This window comes from Alligator sinensis, unplaced genomic scaffold (genome assembly GCF_000455745.1).
Source record: "Alligator sinensis unplaced genomic scaffold, ASM45574v1 scaffold627_1, whole genome shotgun sequence".
In the NCBI taxonomy this organism is placed as follows: Eukaryota; Metazoa; Chordata; order Crocodylia; family Alligatoridae; genus Alligator; species Alligator sinensis.
The window spans coordinates 719,535-734,119 of NW_005842635.1; positions in this window are offsets into that span (position 1 = coordinate 719,535).

Genomic DNA, 14,585 nt, shown 5'->3' on the forward strand with positions numbered 1-14,585 from the left:
TGATACATGTGATGCTCTGGATGCTTTAATTAGCACATCTCTCAGAGCTGCACTACCCCCCTGCCTCTCGGAGCATATCTATAAAGACCCTGGGCATTTAAACACACACATTTGACATTTGTGTGTTCTGGCCTACTAGAGATCCAGCATGTTGGAGCAGCCTTGATTAATTGAGTCTGCTCCTCATACCAGCTGATGCGCCCGCTGCTGTGTTGCATGCATTTGTATAAACAATGAAATGCATGTCAGTGCTGCAAAAATGGTGGCAGCAAACTTTTGAACTAGAACACCTTCAATGTGTTTTAGTTCAAGAGCATGCTGCCACCATTTTCTCAGCACTAATGTGAATTTCACCGTTTATACAAATGCATGCAGAGCAGCACTGGGTGCTTTTAAAAGTGCCCCGTGCTGTGGTGTAAACAACTGCCCCCTGTGCTTTTCATACTATCATAGTATCATAGTACTTAGGGTCGGAAAGGACCTAAACAGATTATCAGGTCCAACCCCCTGCCCTGAGCAGTAATGAGTGCTGGGGTCATATCACCCTAGTCAAATATCTGTCCAGCCTCCCCTTGAAGACCCCCAAGATAGGAGAGAGTATCCCCTCACTTGGGAACTCATTTCAGATCCTGGCAGCCCTAACTGTAATGTCTCCTGACATCCAGCCTGAACCTTCTCTCCAACAATTTGTGGCTGTTATTCCTAGTAACCTGGTGGAATAGAGCCTCTCCCAATTTTCACTGGTCCCCCCCGGTGAGTTTGTAAATGGCCATCAGATCCCCTCTTAGCCTTCTCTTGTGAAGGCTGAAAAAGTTCAGGTCCTTTAGCCTCTCTTCGTAGGGCCTGCCCCGCTGCCCCGTGACCATGTGAGTGGCCCTCCTCTGGACCCTCTCAATGCTAGCCACATCCCTCTTCAAGCATGGCACCCAGAACTGGATGCAGTACTCCAATTGTGGCCTGACCAACACTGCATAGAAGGGAAGGATCACATCCCTGGACCTGCTCGTGAAGCATCTGTAGATGTGCGAGAAAGTGTGGCTAGCCTTACTGACTGCTTCCTCGCATTGGTGGCTCATGTTCATCCTGGAGTCAACAATGACTCCAAGATCCCTTTCTACCACTGTGTTGACAAGAAGGGTGTTCCCCAGCCTATAGGTGTGTTGCTGTTTCCTTCTCCATAGATGCAGTACCTTGCACCTGTCTGCATTGAATTCCATCCTATTCTCATCCACCCACCTCTCTAATTTGTCTAGATCTAACTTGATTCTGTCCCTCCCCCCTAGTGTGCCCACCTTGGTGTCATCAGTGAATATGGACAGCATACATTCCACACCCACATCCAGATCACTGATAAAGATGTTGAACAGTGCAGGCCCCAGGACCAAGCCCTGGGGGACTCCACTGCCCACATCCCTCCAGGTCAAAAATGACCCATCCACCACCACTCTCTGGGTGTAACCATCTTGCCAGGTGTAATCCTTCTTGGTGATAGCCCCGTGCTTCCACTGTTTGTCCACCTACTTTTTTTGGCCTCAGGCATCCCTGGATGCCTTTGCCGATCCATGGGGGCTTCTTAGCACCCCTGCCCCCCTTGGTTCACAATGGGACTGACTCCCTTTGAGCTCAGAGGATCATCTCCTTGAGGAAAAAACACCCATCTTGGACTCCCATCTCATTGAAGCTCAGAGACCCCAATGCCTCTCCTAACCTTCTTAGTTTACAGAAGTCAGCACTCCTGAAGTATAGGACCCCTGTGTTTCTGCTTGTTTTTTTACTTAATGCACATTAAAATAGGCTAGTGCACATTAAGTGTCACTTAGGGCATTTATACACATGCTCTGGGAGTGGCGGGGGGGGGGCACTTTCATTAGAGCAGCACCGAGAGTCGCTCTAATTAAAGTGCCTGGAGCGTCATGTGTATCAGAATTCCCATGCTGAAAAATGGTGGTGGGAGTACTTTAAGTAAAGCTTGTTGAATTGGCTGTAGTTAAAACACCCTTACCACCATTATTTAGCATGGGGACACTGATATATGTGATGCTGAAGTCCACTAGAGCCTGGTAATTGTCACGTTCCAGCTGACTCAATTAATCAAGCCTGCTCTGATGCACTATAATTACAGGACATTGGAGAAGCCTTGCTGCACGTGTATAGGGTCCCTTAAAAACTGTGCTGTTTAGTTAATGTGCATTAAGACTGGATAATGGTCATTTACCTAGTACCTTACAATGGAGGTACTAGATTTAATGCAATTCACATTAACTAAAGTTCATTAATGTACATGTAGATACACCCCCTGTGTCTAACTTTGCTTCCTCTGAAATCTGTGGAACCTTCCCATCCCCCTGCCTGATTGAAACACAACTGCACATTTAACAAGGTCTCAGAAGAGCTACTTGTGTTATGCTCATATTATACAATGTTCAGCATATAAAACTTTGTCAGACTACTCGATTTAGAGTGATTTCTAGGTAACACATCGTATCAAGAGTAAAACAAATGGAGGAGGGTGGAAGAATGGAGCACTTAAAACCTTTTCAGAGTTAAATTTTTCCAGAAATATAAAGGATAAATAATTTCAACAGTGGTTCACTCTGGGTGGGGACATATTGATGCTACACATTCCAGTTTAAAGGTAATTGAGATAGGACAGGTACTAATCATGAGCTACTTGAGGTTATATGAAATTTATCTGGCCTGTGTTGTTCATTTAGTACTAGCTTGAGTAGCTCTGTGCATATATGCAAGCAGTGAATCCAAGAAGAAAGTTAGACAGTCAGAAGGTAGGTTTTCTGTCACAGTAGCTTGTCAGCTCTGGATTTTGGACCCAGATGCCTTATTCCAGGCTGGACACAACCCTCAGAATGACCACAACCTTTCCATTTATTAATAGGCAAATTTATTGATATCCAGTGATAACAAAAAAAACCCAATACAAACAATCAGGCAATTCTATATATCTACCAATGACAGGGCTGTCATCAGAGTCAAGATACATCTGGCCATGACTCAGGCTTCACTCTGAAGGCATTCTCTTATGTGTTAGATGCCAGCATGTCAGCAACCTGGATGTGGGATGCTGAGGCCTCCCTGTCCCTGCTCTCCCAAGGGGTTGGATGAGATAGGTTGGTGGTCAGCCTTCTGTCCATAGTGACCTCAGGGACCCCTCTCAGGGTACAGGGATGGGGACCCTTCTTAGGGAACCTCTCAGGGAGGAGAACGGGGAGGAGGACAAGGAGGAGGACCCATTCTTATGCTCAAGTCCCTGCTTTTGTATTCTCCTTCTCTCTTGATGACTCTCCATCCATGGCTGTCACTGATTGGTCTCTCTCTAGTCATCATACTGTTTACATTCTGTTTCATCTGCATATTCCAAGCCCATCACATGCACACTAGGGCTGTGTGAAATTTCTCCCAGTGTTTTGTTTCAAAGCTATTTCAACACATTTTGAGCTTGAAAGGGTGAAATCAAAACAAAACAAAAAACATCAAAACAGCTTCAAAACAAAATGAGGGCACTCAAAACATTTTAAAAGTTTTGAAATACTTTGAGTTTCAAAGCGGCCTGATGACAGGAAGCAGGGGAGAGCTAGGACTGCACTCCGAGAGGCTCCACAGCACCATGTAGCTCAGCCCGGAGGGGAGCACAGCCCTGGCTCTCCTCACTTCCCACCACTGGACTGCATTCCACCATACCCATGGAAATCAACCCAATGGCAGGAGGCAGACCGCAGCCCTGGCTTTCCTTGCCTCCTGCCATTGGGCTGTGATCCATGGGGCTAGTGGAGGCAAATGAAGCAGAGCTCCGGCTCTGTCTGCCTCCCACCACCAGGATCCACTCCAATTGGCTCTTCCAGCCCCACAGAGAGCAGCCCAGTGGCAGAAGAAGGGCAGATCTGGGGCTGCGCTCTGCCTCCCACCACCAGGCTGAGCTCCATTGAGCCTGGTGCTGGGCACGGGCTGTGTCCAGTACCAGTTCCATGTGACAGTGGCTGCCTCTGTCATCCAGTGAAGATCCTGGGGCTTGGACCCCCCAGGAGGAGTCTACTGCAGCCCGACAGCCCTCCCAGGGGTTCAGACCCCCAGATCTGTGCCCAGATAACAGGAGGCTAATGCTGCTGCCTGGGGTTAGTGGCAGCATCAGCCTTCCTAGGTGCTGGGTGCAGGCTGTTCCCAGCACTGGTCCCAGGCAGCAGCAGCAGCAGCAGCAGCAGCAGCAGCCTCCTGTCATCTGGCACAGATCCAGATGCCAGGACCCCCAGGAGGAATCCAGAACAGCCCCACAGCCCTCCCAGAGGTGCAAGCCCCCAGAGGCGGCTGCTGCCAGCTAGTGTCATGAATTTTGCTTTCAAGACTTTGAGGTGCAGTTTCTGTGAGACCTCTGCTTCATGCCCTCAGAAGGGGCTACCATCCCTGCAACATGCATCCAAATCAGGCAACAAATGACAACATTTCAGGCATTGTCATGATTCTCCATTATAGCCTATGGACTAAACATTGAAACAAGTCAAAACACCAAAAAGTTTTGATGAAACAAAATGGGACAGTGCTTCAAAACAATGAAACAAAACACTGTGCCTTTGAAATGGTGAAATGGACATCAAAACAAAACAGTGGTGTTTTGCACAGCCCTAATGCACACCCCTCTCAAAACAGAAATGTCATTCCCTCCCTCCCCCTTAGGCCTTGTTAGCTGGTGCCACCCTATCTCATGTTATGGACCAGTGTGTTACATGCCCCCAGTTTCTTAGACTGTCCTTGTTTTTTAGACAATTTATATGCTACTGAAGTCTGAGAAAACTGTGTGACACACCCAGGCTTTTAAAAATCAATTAAGCCCTGCTGCCCATCCTGAACCATTTTAATTCATACATATACACCTATAAGCCAATTCCTGAGAGCAAATTTTTAAATACCGTTTTCAAGCCATCATAGCTGATTCTGAAGAACTTGATGTTTTTAGTAGACAGAAGAGGCATAGTGAATTCCACTTAAAAATGATACATGCAAGTGACATATTTTTAAACATAGAATATCTTGGGAAGAGTTTGTAACTGATCTGAAGCTGGAGGACCAATATTCCAATTTAGTGGGCGGTGGGGGGGAATGTGTTCCTGAAAATAAATTAGATTATAATTGGAGGAGGATGGAAGAATGGAGCACTTAAAACCTTTTCAGAGTTATTTTTTTTCCAGAAATATAAAGGATAAATAATTTCAACAGTGGTTCACTCTGGGTGGGGACATATTCCTGTGGAGCCTGGAACAGCACTATCAAAGTATGTTTGGGAAGACCCAGAAATAACTCTTGACAAATCAATTAAACCTTGCCAAGTAAAAGAGGTAACTGTGTCCATACAGAAGATTATTGTGAACAATGCTCAGACTGTGGATTTTATTGAAAATCCAGAATGCTAGAAGGCAAACAAACAAACAAACAAACAAACAAAACAAATGGGGGAGGGGGGAGATTTGAGGTTCCAGAACCTGCCACCACTTCACGAAAATGATGCTGTATGAGTTTACAATGGTGACAATGATTGCAACCAGCAGCTGTATCACATGATATAACAATGCAGACAGGCACACAAAGGAAAAGGTTACATTTAGGGATGGATCCAGGGGGATCCAGTGACATGGCTACAGTGACATGGCTACAACCTCTTTGAAACTGGACTGTACTCTGGGACTTCTGAGAGACTTTAAAGAAGTCCCCAAAGCAGAAGAGAAACATCCCTTCCCTTTTGTTCTCAGAGGCATGTGCCCTCCTTCCCTTTATTCTGTCTCTTAACTGCAGTGTCTGCTTTCCCCATTGTCCCAGGGGTGCAGGGATATTCAGAGCTGCTCCTGCCCACTCCAGATGGGTTGTGCAGAGGTGGGCTCACCTAGGGCAGCAGCAGCAACTTCCCACACCTGTTCCTGTGGAAGTGGCAGCTTCACTGTTTTTAAAAGGAACATTCTCCTCTGCTCAGAGACCTGTATTCATATTTTCTGGAATTACTGCCTTCCCACTCACTGTCACCTTTCTTCTAAAGAAGCCATAACTTTAAGAGGACATGGAGAGGCAAAAGACTGGGAATTGTGGGCCATAATTCAAGGATGGTGTTTGGAAAATGGCCTCAGTTGCATGTCAAGTGGGGCACTGAGTAGTGACCCCAACCCAGACACGCTCGGGGATGCCAAGTGTGAGAGAGGAAAAAAGCGCGACAACTAGTAGGTGAAGAAAATTCATAAGTTTACTTACAAGCCAACAAGATGATTAACGAGTTGAATTAAATTGGTGAATACAGGAACTAATTACAAGGACTATTTACAGTAGCAGGTGGACACAGACGACGTGGTGTGGAGAACGAACAGATGATGGGTAGCGGTGAGTAACAAGCAAGGTGTAATCGTGAAGGTTGACTGCAGCCGAAAATGCTATCAATACAAGTATGATGCCTAGTTGGGCAACACACAGGACGTTCCGGATAGCGCATGGTCTAGCTATAAGCTGTGGTAGCCTATGCTAGGAATCTAGCTAGAGGCCTAGGGGTCTGTCCAGACAAGACAGGTGATCAGGCTGTCTTCCTGAGTTTGGGAGCATCTGGGGACCCTACGCTGAGGCGCACAGTCCCCTTTATAGACTCCCTAGCCAATCAGGGTCCCCCCTTGATGGAACATTCTGGAGGCCTCAGCATGCTGGTCCGGCCAGTCACGCTCTAGGGGCAACTTCTGATTGGTTAGGCTACTAGCGATCACGCACTGTCCACATGATAGTGCAGGTTAAGGTCTCATTCCTCCGCCACTGCATCACCGAATACCAGTCACAGGTAGCCATGTCACTTAATGTCTTAAACAACAATCTGGTGGAGTCACATCACCTCCTGACAGGAATGAGAAAATTTAGATAGAAGTCAGAGGTATTCCATACCTTTGCATAATATGGAGATTAGAGCTTGGAATAGGCCACCTGAGACCTGTTTTACAAGTCAATATGTTTATTTTTTTCAGTATTTTAATTTTTGTCTTCCTGAATGCACTCCTATAATGTGGCCTGAGTAGCCCAGTGCTGGATTACTTATCCCTGGAACAAAAGAGGAACCAGGATATGAGTTATGTCTTTTTCGAAAACAATTCTCCCCCTGGCCTTTTTCAGATACAACATTGGCAGACACTGCCCCTTATGCAGGGAGGATTGGTAAATCACAATCTGGCCCTAAATCTGAACCTGTTACTCATCTTTAGTTATGATGCAGCAGTATAAATATACCATAACATAAAACCTCTCCCAGGTGACTCATCTCAAAATGTGTTTATCTGTTCTTAAAAATCGCTGTAGAGCAACTAAATAATTTTCCCTAAATAACTGAATATGTAGCATAAATAGAGGTAAAATAATTATTTTTAGATAGGAAAAAGAATAAGGAAAGCATGTGTTGTCCTAATACCGTATAAAAGAATAAGTTTACATTATCCATGTGAGACAGTTTCTCAGAACAATAAATGTCCTATTCAATGTACATTCAATCTTGCATGTGTTGCCATGGTAAATATCCTAATTACTAAAATACCAGAGCATGAGTAGAAGGAAATTGTTTGAACCATTTTTTCAAGTTTATTTGTTTATTAGTAAATAAGCACATGAATGCTTTTTCTTGGAATGGAACCATTTTCATTAGTAGACTCCCTGAGCTGCTACGTAAAGTCAGTTTCTCACCCTGACTCAAAACGAAACAGGAAGAATGTATTAAATAAAAAAGGTGGTAGCATTTTCATAACTGACACTAACATTGGGTCAATTTTTTCCTGTTGTTTACTTGCACGGTCTCTGTATAATAGAGAGCAGAGCAACTTGCTTCCAAGAAATTGTTCCAGTTGCACAAGTAGTTGTCATGGAAACAATAAAACAGGAAGGGCATCTCTGGGACTGACCTACAGCTTTTCTGGATGGGAGAGAATTTTAATGAGATACTTGATTCTGATGGTCAACTCATTCCTTGACAAGCATAATCTACCAGCTACATGCATAAGCTACCTGCATAACCATTTGAACTTAGTGACTTCAGAAACTACTACACAATATTCAGTGTCCTTTTTAAAAGTAAGTTGATCAAGAAGCTATCAAGAAAATGGTCTCTGCCATCAAGTAGACATTATCAGATGTTATCTTCCACTTCCCTGGATGTTTTTCAGTCAGGCCTAATTTTTAATGAGAACAATCATGTTAGAAAAGTGTTACCACTTAAATGACCATGAGTGCCAACATGGATCCCCTACTGAAGCTCATAAACCTATGCACAAATGCTCTGAATGAAAGTGTCAGTTCCAAGGGTACAATTTTTTTCCTAAATTAAAATCAATATCACAGCTGGATGTCCACATAAACCATAAGAGGTAAATTAAGAATAGACATGAACTTTCTTTTAAAATTAAAGTGAACCTAATTTCAGTAAGAGGAAGTTTAACAACTTTTAAAATACAGTATTCTCAGGGAGGATATCTTCTCATCATTTTTATTCTGCTACCAACACCCACACACTTTCATTTTGTGATTCTAGCTGGGACAGAGATCAGAAACGCAAAAGTGTCATGAGAAAGACAAGCCTTGTATTTCTTAGACCACTTAGAGCACCAATGAAAGAAGCAAATGCTTGAAAATTTATGAGAAAAGGTCATATATTTCCCAAAATTTTAGTCACATAATTAGTTACAGAAGTCAAGAAATTATGCTTCAGGACCTATACTTCCATTTCTATGTGCATGTGTATGTGTGTGTACTCCCATAAATGAAAGTACATTAAAATATTAAAAGGTAACATTAACAAGCTTCATTTCACAGGGGACCGTCTTTACATCCAGGCTAGGAAGCTTTGCTGCTGATAGCTGATAGGCTTGCAAAATTTCCTGTAAATGGAAGCACATTATATATAATGTGCTTCCATTTATGCAAAACTTTGTAATAGGGCTGTGCTAAACAGCACCATTTTAATTCAACTTCCATTTCAATGATTTGATAGAACACTGTATCATTTTGAGTTTTGTTTCGCTTTGAAAGCACTGTTCCATTTTGTTTCACCAAAACTGTTTTACTATTTCAGTGCTGTTTCAATGTTTCACTGATAGGGTAATATGGGGAAACATAAAATGGAGTTGGCAGGCAGATCAGGGGCTTGCCCGCACCCCCAAGAGGACTATGAGGACTGTGCCAGAGTCCTCCCAGGGGTGTGAGCTCCCAATCTGTCTGCCAGATGGGAGAAAAGATCAAGGGAGGTGATGCTTCCCCTCTATGAGGAACAGATCAAGGGAGATGATGTTCTCCCTCTATGTGGCATTGGTCAGGCTGCAGTTGGAGTACTGTGTCCAGTTTTGGGCGTCACACTTCAAGAGGGACACAGAGAATCTGGAGAGGGATCAGAGGAGGGCCACTCACATGATTAATGGCCTCCATGAAAGACCCTATGAGGGAAGGTTAAGTTATCTGGATCTCTTCAGCCTTCACAAGAGACGTCTGAGGGGAGACCTGGTAGCCACCTATAAGTTTATCAAGGGAGGACAACAGGGAATTGGAGATGCACTATTTACCAGAGCATCCCTAGGAGTAACCAAGGAGTAATGGGTGAAGACTAGTGGAAAGTAGATTCAGGTTAGACATTAGGAAGACATTTTTTACAGTAAGGGTGGCCAGAATCTGGAATGGGCTACCAAGAAGGTGGCACTACCACCTAACTTGGAGGTCTTCAAGAGGAGGCTTGATAGACACCCGCCTGGGGTCATCTCACCTCAGTTCTCTTTCCTGCCAGGGGCAGGGGGGTCAGACATGATGATCCATTGTGGTGCCTTCCGACTCTACAATCTATGAATCTATGAATCTATGAAGCTAGGTGCTACTGCCTGGGACTGGCGCCAGGGAGATCGGTGCTGGCAGCAGTCCTAGGTGGCAGCACCCAGCTCCTCCCATCTGGGAAGCAGATTGGGGGGCTCATCTTCATCCCTGGGAGGGCTATGGGACTTGTTCTGGAGTTATCCCAGGGGTGCAGGCCCCCAATCTGCTTGCCAGATGACAGACCGGCACTGGGCACAGCCTGCACCCAACACTAGGAAGATTGGTGCTGCCACTGACCCCAGGTGGCAGCACCTGGCTCCTGTCATCCAGCAGGCAGATCGGGGGCCACACCCCACAGGAGGACTCCAAAACAGCCCCCACAGCCCTCCTGGGTGTGCTGGTGCCCCCCTGATCTGCCTGCCAGATGACAGGAGCTGGGTGCTGGCTCAAGCCAGCTCCATTATGGGCCAGAGCAGATCAGCTCCTGCAGGGACCCTCCCCCACCCCAGGATCACCGGCGCTGGTTTGAGCAGGGTGCGGGGCCTAGGGAAGATCAGCTCATGTGGAGAATCTCCCCTGCCCTGGGATTGGGGTGGTGGGTGCTCATATAACCTGATTTGCCCTGGCCCCATACCTCACTTGAGGTGGGTGTTGGCTCCGGGGATGATCAGCTCTTGCAGGGACCCTCCCCCGCATGGTGGGTCCCCGCATGAGCTGATCTGCCCCGGCCCCGGCCCCAGCCCCAGACCCGACCCTGGCCCCATACTGGAGCCAGCTTGAGGATGGTGTGGGGCCCAGGGCAGATCAGCTTGTGTGTGGCCCTGATCTGCCTGCCAGATGACAGGAGGTGGGTCCTGCCACCTGGGACTGGGGCTGAAGCCAGTAAGACTGGCTTCTAAACTCAAAACGTTTTGAAACTTTTGAAACATTTTGTGTTCCCTTGTTTTGTTTTGAAGCTGTTTTGAAAGTTTTTGTTTCATTTTGATTTCACTGTTTCAAGCTTGAAATGCATTGAAACAGATTCAAAATGAAATGCCGGATGAAATTTCACAAAGCCCTACTTTGCAAGCCTTTTTTGTATTGAGTCTGCAGATGGCCTGAAAGATATATATCTTCAAGAATGGAGAAAAGCCTATGTTGACACTGACACCTAACAATGGTGATACAATTGTCAACACTGAACCAATGAACTGCATATAAACTTATTATCTCTGAAGACAATGGTAGATATTAGAGTGGATATTAGAGTGGCAGATATTAAACAAGTTGCCTTTGTTCTCCCTCACCAATCAAGTTACTGTTACTCAAAAAGTGGAAGGTAAAAAGAGATTTCCCTAGGCCAAAGCTAAAACCTAAGCTTTATGCTCATCCTTCACTGGTTCCAAAAATCTCCAGCATTCTTTCAACAGCTTCTACAATCACCATTATGAAACTTTGTGACATTTCAAAAATGAAAAATCAGGGGCACTGTAAATTTAAAAAGAATAAAGATTTTTATTGAATTAAAATCTGAATTCATCAAAAGAATAAATTATTGATGACATGCTTGCATTTTGTAAATAAATAAACAAAAACCTCACTTTTTCACTGCTACTTGAAATTTATTTAAAGTTGATGCAGAAATTTTCACATGGAAGAGAATTCAATAGTAACGCCACAGAAATCAGGCACCCTTGGCACACAGTAGTGGTCCACCATGTTCTCAAGTACACAAAGCCCTGCTTGTAAAGATTATATGATACTCAGTATTGCCTCAATTGTGATATTAATATTTAAACACTATCATATTTTGCATACCTTCCTCCCCTTCATGTGGATTATGAGAATGGCACACTGTTTTATTAGTGGAAAGAAAAGACCTGCCAGAAGGATTTTGAAGAGACCTTATTCATGCAGAATTAAATAGATGGATTGGAAAACTAATTAGGTAGCTGTAAAATTTTCAGGAAAAATGATTTTAAGGGGATATTTTTATAAAACACAATTTGAATGACTGGAGAGGTGGTGTGCCAGGATTGGGTCATTCAACTTTAGCATGAGGATCAGAGGCTGCCCTTTGTTAAGTGAACATATGTAGACATCTTGCTAATCCATTTAGCCTCTAGTTAATAACTCGGAGTATAAAATAACTGTTAACTGGACTTTCGCCGAAACAGTTTGGGGAAACCTGGCTGTTCCCCAACTATCATAGGACAGGTTGCATTTAATCAATATTTCTGATCATTGTCTAAGCAAGAGAAAGACTCCATAAAAGCTTTAGTAAAGTCTGAAACTCTGAATTGAAGAGCGTACTTTATGGCCAGACAGCTGCAGAAAGACAGACCTGTAAACAATAACAGATCATCAGTATTAAAAAACAAACTCTTTAGAAAGGAGAGATGAACTGCTTAAACCATTTTTGGCTCATGAAAGCTTATGCAACTTCCCTCCATTTTATGGTTCCTCTATGGAAAGGAAGTAAGAACACAATACACATTTGAATATTAGGAATGTGAATCCTGAGGGCTGTTTACTCACACTCACTGAGGACACAACGCCTTCCCCTGAGTTTCTTTGCAGTGATTGATTCCTTTGGGGAATTTGTAGACCACAATGCTTAGCTGAGCTGCTGCTGCTGTGACTCCAGCTGTGTTTTCACTTGTACTGCTGCTGCTTCCAACTATGTTTTTATTATTGTATGTTATGTCCCTTCCTCTTTGCTTGGTGATTTAACGTATTTTACCAGGCATGAGGGTAACTGAATGGAATCTCTTGAGAGTCACATATAGGCAGGCAAGCAGCAGTTCTGAGTTGGTAGATGAGGACTTGAAAACTGCAAGGTTGCTGGTGAGAGTTGATTAGAGGGTCTCTAAAATAAGCTTAAATTGTTATATATCCACAGGACACCAAGCGGTCAAATGATGCTTTTAGCTAAATTGAGAATTGCACTGAGCTGCCCAAATCATTCCAAGTACCAACAGATTTTGCCTGGTATGTACAGTCAGTCATGCTGCATAGGGGAAGACCGTAGCTTAGCTTATGCCACAGGAAATAAAATATATACACTATCTGAAAATGTATGCATAATTGTAACTTAATGTAGAAGATTAGAAGACCCTATTTTTAATACAGTCTTGATACCTGTCTATCTAAATATTTATCTAGTCTTTTGTTTTGATGGCAGAACTACTGTAAACAAGCACATCTGAATTTAAATGTCAGGGTTGCTTCTTCATTTTCCTCCTCTTAAAGTCAATATAATGTGGCTGAAAGGTGTTAGCAGCCAAGGAGGTAGATAAATCTATGTTTGCTCACAGAACAGAGGCAGAACATGCAGAGGAGGTATAATTTCCCTTGTGCCATTCTGTTAACATGCCACACTAACCACTGGCTCTGAGGGACCACTTCTAGAGCTGAGAGAGTAAATCAGTCCCCATGACCATTCATTTCACCATGTTTCAGTTGAACTTGCCAACAAGTATGCTGTATTTAGAATCAAAGGGTTTGTGTACACAAGACGCTTTACTCAAGATTAGAGCTAATTACTGCACAGTAAGCATTACTATCTACATATGCAGATGCTTACTGAATGGTAATTGGCTCTAATTGCACGTAAATTTGCTACCTGCAAATGGAAGTAGAAAATAAACTCTTGATTAGTTACTGCACAGTAATGCACATGTAGATGCCTGATGGGGAGCACATCTGTTCCTAGTTAGCCAGACAGCAGGAGCTGAAAGATTGCTCCCTGCCCCTAGAAACTCCCTGCTGCTGGGGTAGGCTCTGCCACTGGAGCCCAGGCAATGATAAATATTCCCCTGCCACAGTAGCAGGCAGCTTTGAGCTCCCACTTTATGATCATGATTGCTGGGCTGGGAGATCCTTATCTCCCAGCCTGATCTCCACACTCATGGGGCCTGGGCTGGGAGATCTGTATCTCCCAGCCTGAGCTCCACAGTTGCAGGGCCTGGGCTGGGAGATCCTTCTCTTCCAGTTCCAGTTCATGAAACCAGGTTGTGGAACAGATAATGTTCCTCCCACAAGTCAGTGTGGGGAGGAGACTGTTGGGAGGAGTCCTGGGGGGGGAGATGCAGTTGGGAATCCTGAGGGGCAGGAGGCAGGGGGGAAAGGGGGGAAACCTGGAATGGGGGGGGGCAATGGATTCCTACCATTCAGTCTTCCAGGTCTCTGCTGGCCTGAAGTGTGACTGCTCCAAACTTGATCTAGCACTAACACTGATCAACAGTTGTGTGACTCACAATGTACAGTGTAACAAGGCCCATACAGGGAGTGAGAAATGGATGATACAGATTTAAAAATGAGAAGCTAAAATTGGGAGTGCCCATGAAACATTGACAAAAAATGAATGTGCAGTGTGGGATAATTTTCTTAGACTCCTTTCTCACAAAATCATGTCACAAAATAACAGAAGTTAGAGACAGAACATACCTATTTAGTAACCTAGTTCATCTTCCTGCCAGTGAAGACTTTTCTTTATAGAAAGATCATAATGGTCTCTTTTGACCTTTTAATTAAAATCTGTGTGCCCTTGTACACATACTGAACATTTAGTCACTAAAAATTTTCCTGGTTTCATTTTTCTTTTTAGTTTAAGACAGCTAGATAAGTAATGTGGACATGATTCACCATGTAAGGGCTTATTATGCTATGACTAGTAAAAAGTGCTAGGAGGGCACATCAGAACAATTTTAGCTTCATGCCCTTTCAGTCCTATCTTACTGTCAGGTGGCACCTTAGGACAAGAAATGCCAAGCTGCAGCACTTCTGCTACTCTCTTTCCC